Below are 14,109 nucleotides of genomic sequence, written 5' to 3' on the forward strand. Positions count from 1 at the left end.
AATACGAACTTTACCTTTTAAAGTAAATCCTTCCATGAAACCAAAGGAGGTGTGGAAGGAAAATCGAAGGGACACTGCACAGCCTCTCGAGTTCCTCCACGGCAGTGTTATTGACATTTTGGGTTGAGAAGCTCTTGGGTGTAGAGGGACTTTTCCTGTATATTACAGGAAATAGTAAAGCAGCATCCCTGGTGTCTACCCACTAGATGTTGGCAGCAGGTCCCTCCCCAACTGTAACAACCAAAAGGTCACCAGGTATTCATTACATGTCCCCAAGTGGGAGATGAACGATAGCTTCTAGTTGGGAAAACGCTTTTCTAGTGCAAGAATCATTCAGCAGGAATGTGTGTGTTTCCATGCACCAGACTCATTTCTTTGGCTTTCAAGACAAGGGTCTCCAAAGCCTCCCAATCATTGCCAGTACAACACTGTTCCTTTTGGTTTTGGGAGAGTGTTTCTTTCTTTTCCTATCCTGACATTGTTTTTCTTTTTGTTTTTAGTTTTTCAGGAGCTGCAGAAGAAAAGAGTAGACTCATTTTTGTCCAACAGCACATGCTTATTTCTCTAACAAACAGTGTAAGAATGTTGTCCCTGGAGGTGACTTGCTGTCTCTGGACAAATCTGTTGTCTCACAGTCCTTGCTAAAAAGGTACAGGCCTTAGGGTCTTTAAGAGTTTCTGTGCTGTTCTAAGGGTTTACTTATAATATTTTGCATTCCCCTCCTACATATTGTCCTTTGCGCATTCCACTAGACTTGGCAGTAGTTTTCTTTTGCCTTCACACTTCAGTGGAAATTGCTGTGGTAAGGAATCCATGTCCTTGAATATTGTTTTGATTCATGTAGGTAAAGCCTGCATTTTGCTTTCAGGTGAAACTAGCCCAGGAAATTAGTTTATTAAACATGAACAAATAAATAAATAAACATACAAAGTTCTTGGGTCAAAATAAAAGGACCTGTAATGACATGAAAGTACTAGTTTGTCTACCACAACATAAGAGAAAGATTCAAAATTGAAATAGATACATGTGTTGGAGACATCAACCTCATAGAAGTAGATTGTCCCGAATTTGTATCATTTCTTTAAAAACCTATTTGCAGTTGAAGTACCTGTATTCCAAGGGTAATAAAAAAGTACGCACATGCCAGTGTACACATTGAAAGTTAAACATCGTTTGAAAATGCATTCTTCAGAGTCTTCAAATACTTTTGCTTTAGAGCATCAAGTTCAGAAAGTTTACCTTCAGTGCTAACATCTGATCAAACTGTACCATGGCTCGTAAATTTGTCTTTCCCGGAAGGCTAAGTGGAATCATGGATTGTTAATTTGCTGTTTCTCCTCTTTCTGCAGGTACAAGCGTGCATTTCCGATGGCCATCTGCTCTCACGAGTTTACCTCCCTTTCGTGTGCTGTCTCCTCCATCCTCCCTCTTGCATTCCGTTACTACAGAGCAGTAGGAGAGAGTGTGCTTTGTTGACTTGAATGTCATGAGAGTTGTATGAAGTCATATTTGTAGGCACATTTTGAAAAGGCTGAATTACTTAAAACTAAATACATGCACTAAGGAACTATAAAAGAACAATGTCTAAGAACTTTTTTCCCCCTGAAAGAATCAACAATCTTTATTTAGTACAGAGCAACTACTTACTATTCACTTCAATCAACATCCCATCTCTAATCATTGCTTCTCTGAGTGGCATCCACTCAAGGCTCCAGTGATAAATATTTAATGAAGGGAACTCCTCCTACCTTTTTTTTGTCTTTTCCCCATATGCATTAATTTAATTACCTCATTTTAACAAGGAAAAGCTGCTCTCTCAAATGCCACTTCAATATTTCACATCCTTGAAAACTCTATAACTACATTGATTTACAGAGAAACATTTTGAAAGATTAGAGTTTTGGGGGTGGATTATTGCACGAAAAAAAAAATAAATATAAAAGACACTTAGGCTACACAATGGAAATGTTCTGATGTGCTTCTCTCCTTCAGAGCTGGTGAGCATTGCCCCAGATTTAGTCATTTCAACAGAATGGCATAGAAATTTTGCTTACTGCAAAGGAGAAAATAAAGACATTTTACTTGCTTTGTGGAAGGCTTGATTTCCCAGAGACTTTTTCTTTTTTCTCCTTTTCTTCTTCTTTCTTTTTTTGGGTAGAATTTTCTGTGTGCTGAAGACACTCTGTTCTGGTGAGCGCTGCACTTCTTATTCATGGCAATTACGCTCACATCTTTGATCTTGGATGAGATCTCTGGTGCATATTTTGTTCTATTTATGTCTTTGATCTGGTTTCTTGTGGTTTTTTAAGGTTGTGTTTTTATTCAAAAGATGTGCAGCCTACAATATTTGAAAAAGGAAAAAAGGTGACATTTAGTTTATCCATACGACATTGTCTTTTAAGACATATGGATAAATTAGGCTGTCTTTATAACTCTCAGCTCCTTCTTCCAGGACGCGAATAATTTGTGTTTCTTTTTTAGCTGTCATAACAATGGAAAGCTTTGCAATCAGATGGATTGCAACATGGTCTATCCAATTCAGCTTAACAATTTTTCAATCTTATTTCATTTCATCTTCCAAGGATCTGGATGCTGACACAGCTATAGAAGAGTATGAAGTAAGTTCATATAGAGCACCTGCTTGTGGGTGACTTAAATTTTCTTATTTATTTGTGATTACCATAATCATTTTGCTTAATACGAATTTGTTTTCTTGCTTATGTAACACATCATTTACATTCAGGTTTCAAGAATGCACCTAGGTGGCTTCAAGGTGATATGTATTACTAAGGGGAGATTAAATAATCAGACAACAGCTAGCGGTCACTGTACTGATGGAAAGTGCTGTGAATAAGGGGGCCGCATGGGACGTGGGAATGTACATGACAAAAATTGGTCACCATGGCAACATTTGAGCAGTGGGAGACAGGGAGCTGAACTGAGCAACCCAGAACTGCAGTGGCCTGATTGAAAAGAACGGCCTATGATTTAGCTTGCCTGGCTTGTTATGTAATATGTTTTCTGTACTATGCAAATGACTACAGAAATGTGAGACTCCAAACCAGTCTATAAATCCAGATTGCAACAAAACACATGCACCTTTCTTTGGGGGGTAAGATTAGGTATTCCAATTTCTAGCAAGCCAGAGGGGTTTTTGTTCCTAATGATCTGTGACTGTGAACATTATCACAGGTATTTCTTTATAAAGCCCTGTCAATAAACAAGATTTCCATATTTTAGAGACTTATTTATGTAAATGCTAAATATCATTTTACAAAAGCAAGGAAAACCAGAATTAGGAGGCATAGAAAGGCGGCACAACTGTAAGAACTTGTTAAATTGAACAGCTCCATGGTAAGCCTCATTAGAGAAAATATAATTCAATAAAGTTTTCCTTTTAATTCATTTCTAGCCCGCTTGCTTTTTGAATTATTTGGATAATTGCCCGTTTTCCTTTTCAACTGATTTGCACTACACGGAGTCTCAAAGGCCAAATGATATATTTTTTTTTCTGTTTTGTATTTGTACAATATGGTGGGGCTTGTAAAGGGTGTGTTTATCATGTGGATATAAGCAGGACAACAAGAATATAACTTATTTGGAGTGAAAAAGGATAATGATACCTCAGTTAATAAATCTTCTAAATATGAAATCCCTTCCCAAGTATTAATACTGTTAAGCATGCATGCATTTTATATATCACGGAAAGAAAAATTACAATGAATCTTGTAGCTTAATGCCAATATTATTGCTAAGCCGTATACTTACAATACTGACAATAATTAAATTAGTAGTAATTTTAGAAAAGATTAGAGCTTAAATTTACACAGCAGTATGTATATTCCAGATACTGTTAATGCTTACAGAATTGCTATAAGATGAAGACAATCTTTCTCCCATTTGGCAGAGAGAGATTTAAAAAGGCAGAGCAACTTGTATAACAATGTTAAACAAATAATGAACTACAGAGCTTTGTTTAGAATGAAGAACTATCTGGCTCCAAAGTCACCATTTATAAGGATGGCTTCTTCCTGCTACATGGTCAGATTACTTCTTATAAAGACCTTGCCTCTCTATTCCTTTCCTGACCTTTTCCTCTCTCTAGATCATTTTGTACCAACTCCAACTGCAGACTCCCCTGGAGTTGCAACTTCCAGCTGTGCCCTCAGGCACTGGAAACACACTTTTCCTGCTTTGTCACCTAAAACTCATCATCTTGCCTAATATGCTTTCACTTCGCGTAACGTTTTCCTCTCTCATGACAATGTGTCAGTTGTGGTCTGCTTCTGTTTTATTCAGCTAAACTAGATTATGAAAAAGAATTGGCCTGGTACAGTGGTCATGAAGCTTCTCACTCTTTTCCATCTGGCTCGTCACTTACCATAGTTAGTGGTACACATCTATGATGTTTTTGTGTAGCAGTAGTATTTGTTTTTTCAATGCTGTTTCTGCATGGAATTTGTTTGTTGGAAGAGTCCACCATCTACTTGTCTTCTTTATTATTGATAGACTTTCATATGTTTCCTGTTTGGGTATGTAATGTATGTTCTGGTATGTGTCTTTTGGGAAATGCATGCATATTTTTCTTTATGTGATACGGTGGGTGGTGCATAGGGTAATCTTATGGTCCAATTCTTCACAGTAGACATTGCCAAAGAGTTTTCAAGCATAATAGTATCATTTGCTTTCCCAGCAGCAAGAAGCACGGGAAAATTCTAATCGCTTAGCGTCTTCAGTGATGCTTGGTGCTATCAGTACTTTTAATTTTAGACATCCTGGAGGGTTGGGAATGTGTTGCATTGTACTGTATTGTATTGTTTGTATTGTATTACGGTCATCTGATAAATAATGAGGCTGAGAGAACTTTTCATATACTTTTTGTTCTTGTGGATATCTACTGTGAAGAACCTTTTCAGAAGTCTTGTCCACTTTTCCATTTTATTATTAGTCTTTCCTATATTGGTTTGTAGACAAATATTGATTTTAAGTGATAAAGAGACTCATTAATAGATCACAGATGGGAAGTTTTCTGCTCTTTTTTCCTCCCCTTTGCAGATCTTTATTTTTTTCTCTCATGTCATTTGGACATTAGCAAACATACAGTCTAGTCTTCTATAATAAGAAATATGAAATTCAGTGGCTGAAATAAGGTAGAAATTTATATTTTTCCTGGGATATGGAACAATTCAGCAGTGTTATACTGATGCTCCTTCCCTCTCAGGTTCTGAAACCCTGAAGATCATTTTTTTGTCTGCTAGGTGGTTTGATTTCCATCTTCGTATTTGGACTGAAGGGTAAGAGGAAAGAAGAGGAGCATACTTTTCCTTGTTTGTGCAAATGATTTGAAAGTCGTACACTTCTACAGGCATCCTATTGCTTGATCCTAGCTGCATAGACAAACTTCCCTTACTGAAAGGGGCCTTAGAATATGCTCCTAATTTGGTATTCATTTTGCCTCTCTAAATCTTCTAGCATAGTGGAAAGAGAGGAGGAAAAATATTATGCATGAACTGCATCCTTTGCCATCACTACAACTATCAGATTTCTCAACAATAAACTGAGAAATAAAAGGATTTCTCAAGCAGGCACCTTCTGCATACACATCCTTCAGAGTATCTGAAAAGTGTTTGATATTCCTTCCAGGTAGCAGTTCCAACAAAGATAGCATTTCCTAATGCTTTTAGAGCTTACATAAGATCACATGGAAACAAAGTGAAACATATTTAGCTTGCCAGTTAGGGCCATTGTCATTATAAAGTAGGGACAATGTTTAAGGGGATTGTACTAGTTTGTTAGAGCTGCTGTAACAAATGCCATAGACTGTGTGGCTCACACAACATAAGCTTATTATACTCTCACAGTTTTGGAGTTCAGAGTCTGAGATAAACATAGCAATAGGTTTGGTTTCTTCTGAGGCCTCCATCCATGACTTACAGATGCATCTTCTTCCTATTTTTCCCCTCTCTTTAGCTTGAAAATTCCATCTTCTCCCTAGGCCTTTACATATCATACCTTCTGCATGTGTCTGCAGCCTAATCACCTTTTCTCAGACGTTGGATGAGGGTCTCCCACAATGAATTTGTTTTGACTTAATTACCTCTTCAAAGGCTCTGTCTCCAAATGTGGCCACCTTATGAGGTACCGCAGGGTAGGACTACAACCTGTGACTTCAGGGAGAATGCGGTTCAGCTTAGAGACAGTGTGAAAGGCGGATTAGTTGTCTGTAGTAGTGTAGGTGTCTGCAAGGATGAGCCTCGATGAGAGAAAAAGGGAGGTTTGTGAGAAATTTCAGCCCAGCATTTTTCAATGGCGTTTATCCTTAACTTTGAAAGTTTCCAACGGTTGTGAGATGTCTTCCTTCCCTCGTGAATTCAGGGTGTGAGTCAGTATTTATGAGATTCACCCTCGCTCCCCCATTCGCACTTCTTTACGGAGGCTCTTGTGTCTATAGCGCTGAACATTTCGTTCACCAGACGTAACTGCATCCTTTGGAGAAGTGCACTTTCTGTGCCAAGGTGGCAGTGTGAATATCAGGAGGACATGTGCTCTTGACAGCAAGTCTGGAAGGGGGATCTGAGATTCTTTTCCTGTCTCTCAGTCTGCTCTGTACTAATTGCAGGCTGAGGAAACTGTGATTTCCTACTGCCAGACAAAGGAGAGTGAGTGTTTGGGATAGGAGTCTTTATCTGGGGAGCAAAGAGAGGGGCACAGGGATGCTGGAGTGAACAGGGTATTGTGAGAGCACAACAGCGATAGCCCCGAAGGAGGCCGGGGCTGGGATAAACAGCTGTGTAGATAAGACAGAGACTGGGAGGGAGACCCACTCACAGCTGTGATGGTGATAACAAGACAATGTGGTTTATTATCTTGTTTTCTCTCCTGCCATCACTGGTACATTGATAAGAAGGGTATTTGGTGTACAGTAAAGCCTTGGTTTGCGAACATAATTTGTTCTGGAAACATGCTTGTAACACAAAGCACTGTACATCCAAGCAAACTTCTCTTAAAGGAATAATAGAAACTCAGTTGATTTGTTCCATATCCCCAAAATATTTCATATAAAATTATTACAATTCTATAATATAATAAAAATAATAAAGAAGATACAAAAATATAGAGAAAAATAAACAAATCAACCTGTACTTACTTTTGAAAACTTTTGTGGCTGGTGTGAGGGAGACAAGAGAGAGGAGGGTTATTGTGTGAGAGGACTTTCACTATCACTAATAGAATCACTGCTATCTATTGGATCAATGGAATCTTTTTCTTTTTTGTGCAGTTTTTAACAAGGAACCCATCCAGCAAAACTTGCTTTTGCCTCTTTTTGAGGATCTCGCAGAAATGTGACCTTGCATTGTTATTAAAGAGATCCATCACTTGCGCTGCTACAGCCTTATTGATGTGATGCTTTTCTACAAAATTTTACCCTGTTTCCTACATTTTACACATCTCCCTAATCTCATTTGAAGTGAGGGATTCCTCTGCCTTTTTCTCCTCCTGCTCCTCCTCCACAAATGAGATCTTCATAACCTCTTGCTACTGGGAGATGATCAGTCACAATCCGAGACACACACACACGCACACACACACACACACACACACACACACACACACACACAGCTGTGATCATGTGATGATCAGCGTCGTGTTCTACTTGTATTACAAGACATCACTCATTTATCAAATTAAAACTTCATAGGAATGTTTGCTTGTCTTGCAGAACCCTCATAGAACAAGTTACTGGCAATCCAAGGTTTTACTGTATGCATATAAACAATGGAGGGCCACCCAGTCATAAAAAGGATAAATTTGAGTTATCTGTAGGAAAAAGGATGGAACTTGAGACCATAATGTTAAGTGAAATAAATCAGACATAGAAGGTTAAATATGATATGGATTCTCTTATATAACAAACCCAAACTAGAAATAATTTAAAGAGAAAAATAAAAGATAGATGATAGGAGACAGGGAGATAGACTATGTGAAGTTGGAAAGGAGATCTTAGGATGGAGGGAAACAGAAGAGAAGGGTGAGGAAGAGGAAGTAAAAAGGACTAAGATTTCGCACAGTGAATCTATTTGTTGTGCACTGCAAGCATACAGATAAAGAAGGGAGAAGAAGAGAAACAAGGGCATTTGGGGCAGTGAACAGCACTGGGAAACCAGAGTCAGCAGTAAGTGGAGGAACTGCAGTGTTGCAGTGGTTTTTACCCCAGAGGCACTGAAATTAGTCTTTCAGTCAGTCTTGTATTCTTCACAGGGAACTCTAAGAATCTTTTAATTGTTTATACTTCTGTGTTTTTTTTTTTCCACCAGGAATCATGGTAATGTAGTCATCTTTTTCCACTTGAAAAAATAAATACATGAGATCACAAATGAGATCTAAATTAGCTTAATTACATGTAAATTTATTTAGAAGTTATGAGATTAGAAGTTGATTCTGGAAATTCTACATCTTATATTTAATTCTGGAAAGGCACAAAATCATTTGGTATAAAAATAAAAATTACAGAAATGGATGGTTTTTTTCCTGTGAATAGTTGATGTGTACTAGATGTTAGAAGAAAAAACATGATACTGCTTAATATGACAGTATTTTATTTCTTTTTATGCACCTACACTAGTCATATTTGCACCTTTCTGTATTTTTATTGCACATACTATCAAAAAAGCTACTCTTGTGTACCCATGCTGTGTTCCTTCCAGAGCCATTAGCTAGCCATTAACTGGGTGATGACATACTTCAAGGAAAATAAAGCCATGGTCTTATTTTTCTTTTGTTTCTCCATTTCTATTGTCCATCAGGATCACTGCCCTGAGCACTTCTGGGAGAAAAGCCTGAAGCCAGCTATTGTGAGGTTTCACCTGGTCCAAAGAAATGCTCTTTTGCCCTCTTACCATTAAGGAAGTAAGTGGGGTGACAGTCATCCCAATTCCCAGCCCATATGTCAGGGGAGAAGGCCTGTCACATGGCTGTATAATGAGCATTACTCTGCAAAGCTTCTCTCCTTCATGAGCGCAGAGCATTGTGCACGTTCTGATTCTACATGTATTAGATTTGCAGTCTGGAAGATCCGTGCTGTCTGGAACCTGGTGGGGTCAGGCCAACAGCACCACCCATAGTATGGCTCCTATGGCTTTTTGGGCAGATGGTTAACAATGCTGCATGGGCTAAAGAGGTCCATTGTAAGTAGAATCTAAATGTATGTGGAGTTTGGGATAGGAGAAAGCTCCCTCATTATCTGAGAAGATGTTAGAGGGAAGGTGAGATGAGGCCTACAGAGCAGAAGACACAAGGGGCGTGGGGAAGAAGAAACACACTTGCATTAATCGGCCTTATTTGTGCATATTTACAGTGTGATGTCAAGAGGTGAAGAAAGACTGGTGGTAGTTGGGACTTTTTTTGTGTGCTCTGGAAGCAATTTGTTCTGGAAATACTTATGGACTCTCTGATGAAAACCAGACACTAACCTCCATGCTGGGAAGACAATACTAAAGAAACAAACAAGTGCCTGCTTTTCTTCTAGTGGGGAAAGATACAATGCAAGAAAATTAAATAGGTACTGTATATATTATTTTAAAATGTGACGAGTTCCCTGGGAAAGAAAATAAAGCAGGTTTGGGAGGATAGAGGGTTATGAGGAAGAATCATATGGAAATTGACATTTGGTTGAAGATTTGTAAGCAGCCAGGGGGTAAAGCATGGGTGTAACTGGGCAGAAGAAGCAAGAAAGTGCAAAAGCCCCGAAGTGGCATCAGGAAGAGCAAGTGAGGAGGCTGCATGCCAGGAGCACAGTGAATAGAGGAATGAAGGTCAGGAAGGAGGCAGGGACCAAGGAGATCGTGTTGGGCAATTTTAGTCCCAGGAAGGGCTTTGGTCTTTACTCTGAGTGGACAGTGGACCTTCTGAGAAGAGGGAGGGCCCTCTTGTATTCAGATATTCCAAGAGCCTGTGTTTCAGATCTGATGTTGCACCCCGTAACAGGGATACAGCAGTGACTGTGAAAATCATCTGTGCCCTTGAGGACGTCACAGTTTATTGGAGCATTTGGTCCCTAATACTACCTAAATGAGAAGACAAGTTGAGCTGGGAACGAGTGTAGCAGAGAAAGTGCATGGTTGTCACAAAGGTCTTCGGTGTGAGCAACAAGTTGGTCAAATGTTTTGAGCAGCTTTGGAACCATGATGTAAGCCTTGTCGTCAGTGATCTACCCCAACCATAGTTTCCCTTTTTGAGACAGCATTTCCAGGGTGGCTTTTCCATTCTCAAAGCCTGACGTGTTAATAGGTGTAATGTGTATCTGCAGTGAAATCAAGGGGCCTATCATTACAGGGATTGGTCAGATCAAAGATCAAAGAACACTCAGGGGGGCTGGGGATTTAGCTCAGTGCTGCCGATGCCTGCCTTACAAGCCTACAGTCCTGAGTTCAATCCCCTGTCCCCCCAAAAAAAGAAAAGAAAAGAATGAAAGAACACTCAGGGACAGAATGGTACAATACAGAACATGTTAATGAATGGAGGGAATCAAGATGAAATAGAAATAAATCAGGATTAAAGCTGTGAAAGTGGCTGGGAGAAAAACAGAAACATTTAAATAATATTGAAGCTAAAGCATTATCATTTGTTAATACACTGAAAAAAAATATGCAGACAGGATCTCCAACTTACTACCGAGGTTTCTGACTGAGTAAGCAAACAGACCAGTACCTTTCTTTCTTCAGGATTTCTCAAGTTGTCTCAACTTTTCTTTGTGTTTTCACTCTCCGTGAAGTTTCTCTTTGAAAATAAAATGGTTTCTTAAGACATCATTAGTTTTTTCCTGCACATCTGGCTACTTTTTGTACCAGTAAGAAAAAAACCAACAAAGAAAAAGACCAGTTTCATCTTATTTACCTTTCTGAAAAATTCTTATCAGAGAAAATACAGTATGTAAATGTTTTATGCTATAAGCCAAGGTTTGGCTTGATGGCAAATAGTTTAGTTTCTGTTACTGACCATCTGTCTCTGTTGCAGCTGCTCGGGTCTTCCACTGTAGCACAAAACCAGGAAGTGGGTCAGATTGGGCTCTTGAGCCACAGTTGGCCTGTTCCAACCTTATGTTACCATTTGCCTTGTTGAAGAATCTTTTCCTTGACACCTTTTGCTGTTGAGTCAATGTAATTCATTTTCACAACTATTCTATATCACTTTTTACATCTAAGTTTAAGGAGATTAACTGAAAAAAAATTTTTTTTTAAAGTTTAGAACATCTCACATTTTGCTTTTGCCTTTTGAAATTTTATTCTTGTGAGGACTTCTAGGATAGACACAAGCAGAATCAAAGTTTTTTATTGTTCACTTTTCTTTGCCCAAAGGGAATAAAAATCATGATTTCGATGTCATTTTTGTGCTGCAGCAGCTATGCCATCAGTTGTTTTCCATTGCCAATGTAATAAAGAAGTGAAAATTAATTTTCTATCATTTGAATCAAAGTGTCCCAATGCCTCAATATGGTGCCAAAGTAAAACTGTAAAATTAATCGAATGTTATCATCGGTAAGATGTTCTTTTTTGGAAGAAGGCAAATGGGCTTGTCCTCCATGGTTTGAAAGGTTATAGCAACAGGACCAACTAAAGTTGCAATTAACAGCAACAACACCAGACAAAAGGAACCTGCACCACCCTCTTACTGAGAGTAGGAATTCCTATCAGAATACTCAAGCTTCTGTCTGCCTCATATTAATGCTAAGGTAAACAAACACTCTTGCTTCTAAATCTTGCACTGAAAAAAAACAAAACTATCAGTATTGAAAAAGAGCAACATTTAGTAGGTGCTGGCACAAGCGTGATTAAAATGTGGACAGCATACTGGCGTCCCTGAACTTGGAGACAGCTCCAAGGCTATTGAGCCCGGCCACACAGCTAGGGCGAGCTTTATTGGTAAATTGCTCCGCTGAGCCGCGGGTGCACTGTGTCCATTTCACAAGCGCATCTTTGCCATATTTTAAGGCTTTATCCCACCAGCTCTGACAAAGGCAAAGATGCTTCACCATGTACATTTATGTCTCCCACGGATCATCCTGGGTGGGTTTTTTCCAGAATTGTAACCACAAGCTTTCATTCCTGGAAATGAGCACTGTATTTTTTGCCCTTGATTTTGTTAGTACCCAAAACATTCTCATTTCTCCTACAATCATTTCTTGTTTAGGAAATGGAAATTGCTTTGAGTTAGGTTTTCCTTTTCAGCAGAAAAAAAAAATGAATAGTTCTCCCGAGCCTCACCATTGAGGCCAGAGCAGGCATCGTGTAGGCATTTTCACGCTGGCCCCAATTGGTGGAGACAGCCTTGGTACCATGACATTTTCTGATGACAACAGCTTCAAATGGGGCTGTGCCAATGCTACTGATATGTCCATTTGAAAGGAGAAGCGTGTAAAATCCAGATTTGAAATTCAATAAGGAATTCAGAGAAAAGTCTTGCTCTCAGGCCATCTCCCAGCTAAATGAATAAATGAATAGGCAAACTACTGCATCAAAAAAAAAAAATTCTAAGGCAACCAAAGGAAGCCATGCTCACTAAAGTCTGAAAATAGCCCCTTCTGGAAAGGTATGCTTTTAGACTAAGAAAGCAGAAAAAACTAATTAGACAAGAAGCAACCGTGAACAAACATGTTAGCAGAATCAATAACTGGAACTGATCAGCTATTTCTTTAATTGTGCCAGCTGGGCATCCGTGATATGCCTAGCAGAGCATAATTACCAATTTCTATCCCATAGCAAAAGTCTTGTCTTTTTCTTTTCTCGTCCCTTGCATAAATAGCAGGCCATGCCACTTAATAAAGTAACAATAATAATGTGCTTAAAAACTGAAAAAATTAGTGGCAAAATGAGACACCTGATGTAACACAATATTTTATGAATAATTAGGAAGAGGCCAAGTACAATATGCCAGATGTGCTAATAAGAATCAGAGCTATCAAGGAAATGTAACTAATTTCTTAATTTAAAGGCCATTATGTGCTCTTTGTGCTAAGCTGCATTATTAAAAGTAGGGACAATTTGCTTTGCTGTTTTAGTGTGAATTCCATAGTTTGTTCTCATTTGTAGAGCTATGACTGATCTCAGCCCAAAGCACTTCGCCTTCTGCAAGTTTGAAGGGCCATGGAATAAGTTGTCTGGTGCTATTAGGAGGAATTAAAGAGACTCCGAGTTGTGTAAGTAAAAGGAATGGAGAAGAGAAAGATTTCTCTAGTTAATTCAAAGGGAGGAAAAAAATCCTAGCGCAATGGATTTGTACACTTTTTTTCCCCTCGAGTGACAGCAAAACAAAGGTCTGTAGGCATGTAATAGACTGGAAAGATTAGTGTTTAAAGTCCAAGTTTAGCTGTGCATAACCAAAGAAAGCTTATAGTCTCTGACATATTGCTGTGGGAAACTGGCCTCTTTGGGGTGGTTGTCACCTGGAAAAGTGACATGTTAAAGGAAATATGTACATGGGGAATGAAGGGAAAACCAGAAAATGCTGGAAGATTCTGAGAAAAATAAGGTTTATCTGATGCTTATTCAAAGCTTACCTAAGACGTGTTTCCCTAGAAGGAAAATGTTATCTCAATTTATTTTGAACACAATGAAAGAACTCATGATAATAAGTGTTTTGACATATTTTCTTCTAGATATAAAGGGTTTGGGGAGCAGAAAGACAATGAAATAAACTTTCAAGTGAAAAGAATCTTAGATTCATTTTTTATGTTTAGTTTTCTGAGTTGCATTGTTTCATGCTGAGTTACACAGAGAGACTGCTTTATTTGCAACAGCTGGAAAGACTGTAGCTGCACTGCAATTGTTGATGCCTGGATGCTACGAGACCCGGGGAAGATTTCCACTTTGTGGAATGATGTGGAGCAAGGAGAAGCCCTGAATCACCTCTTTTCTTCGGTAGCAATGCAGTTGAGCTCATGTAGAGTTGGATCAGTTCAGTTCAATTGAACAGGTTTACTGTGTGACTACTATGAACCAGCCTACTGCAAGGCATTTATCCACCGGAAGCCTGTCACCTTCCAGGCCCATATGGAATTTGGTTTTGACTCTTCTGAAGGAGGAGTGAATCCAAGCTATTCCTGTGTGGGTCTGC

This window comes from Fukomys damarensis, unplaced genomic scaffold (genome assembly GCF_012274545.1).
Source record: "Fukomys damarensis isolate Sample0158 unplaced genomic scaffold, DMR_v1.0_HiC HiC_scaffold_16, whole genome shotgun sequence".
Classification (NCBI taxonomy): domain Eukaryota; kingdom Metazoa; phylum Chordata; class Mammalia; order Rodentia; family Bathyergidae; genus Fukomys; species Fukomys damarensis.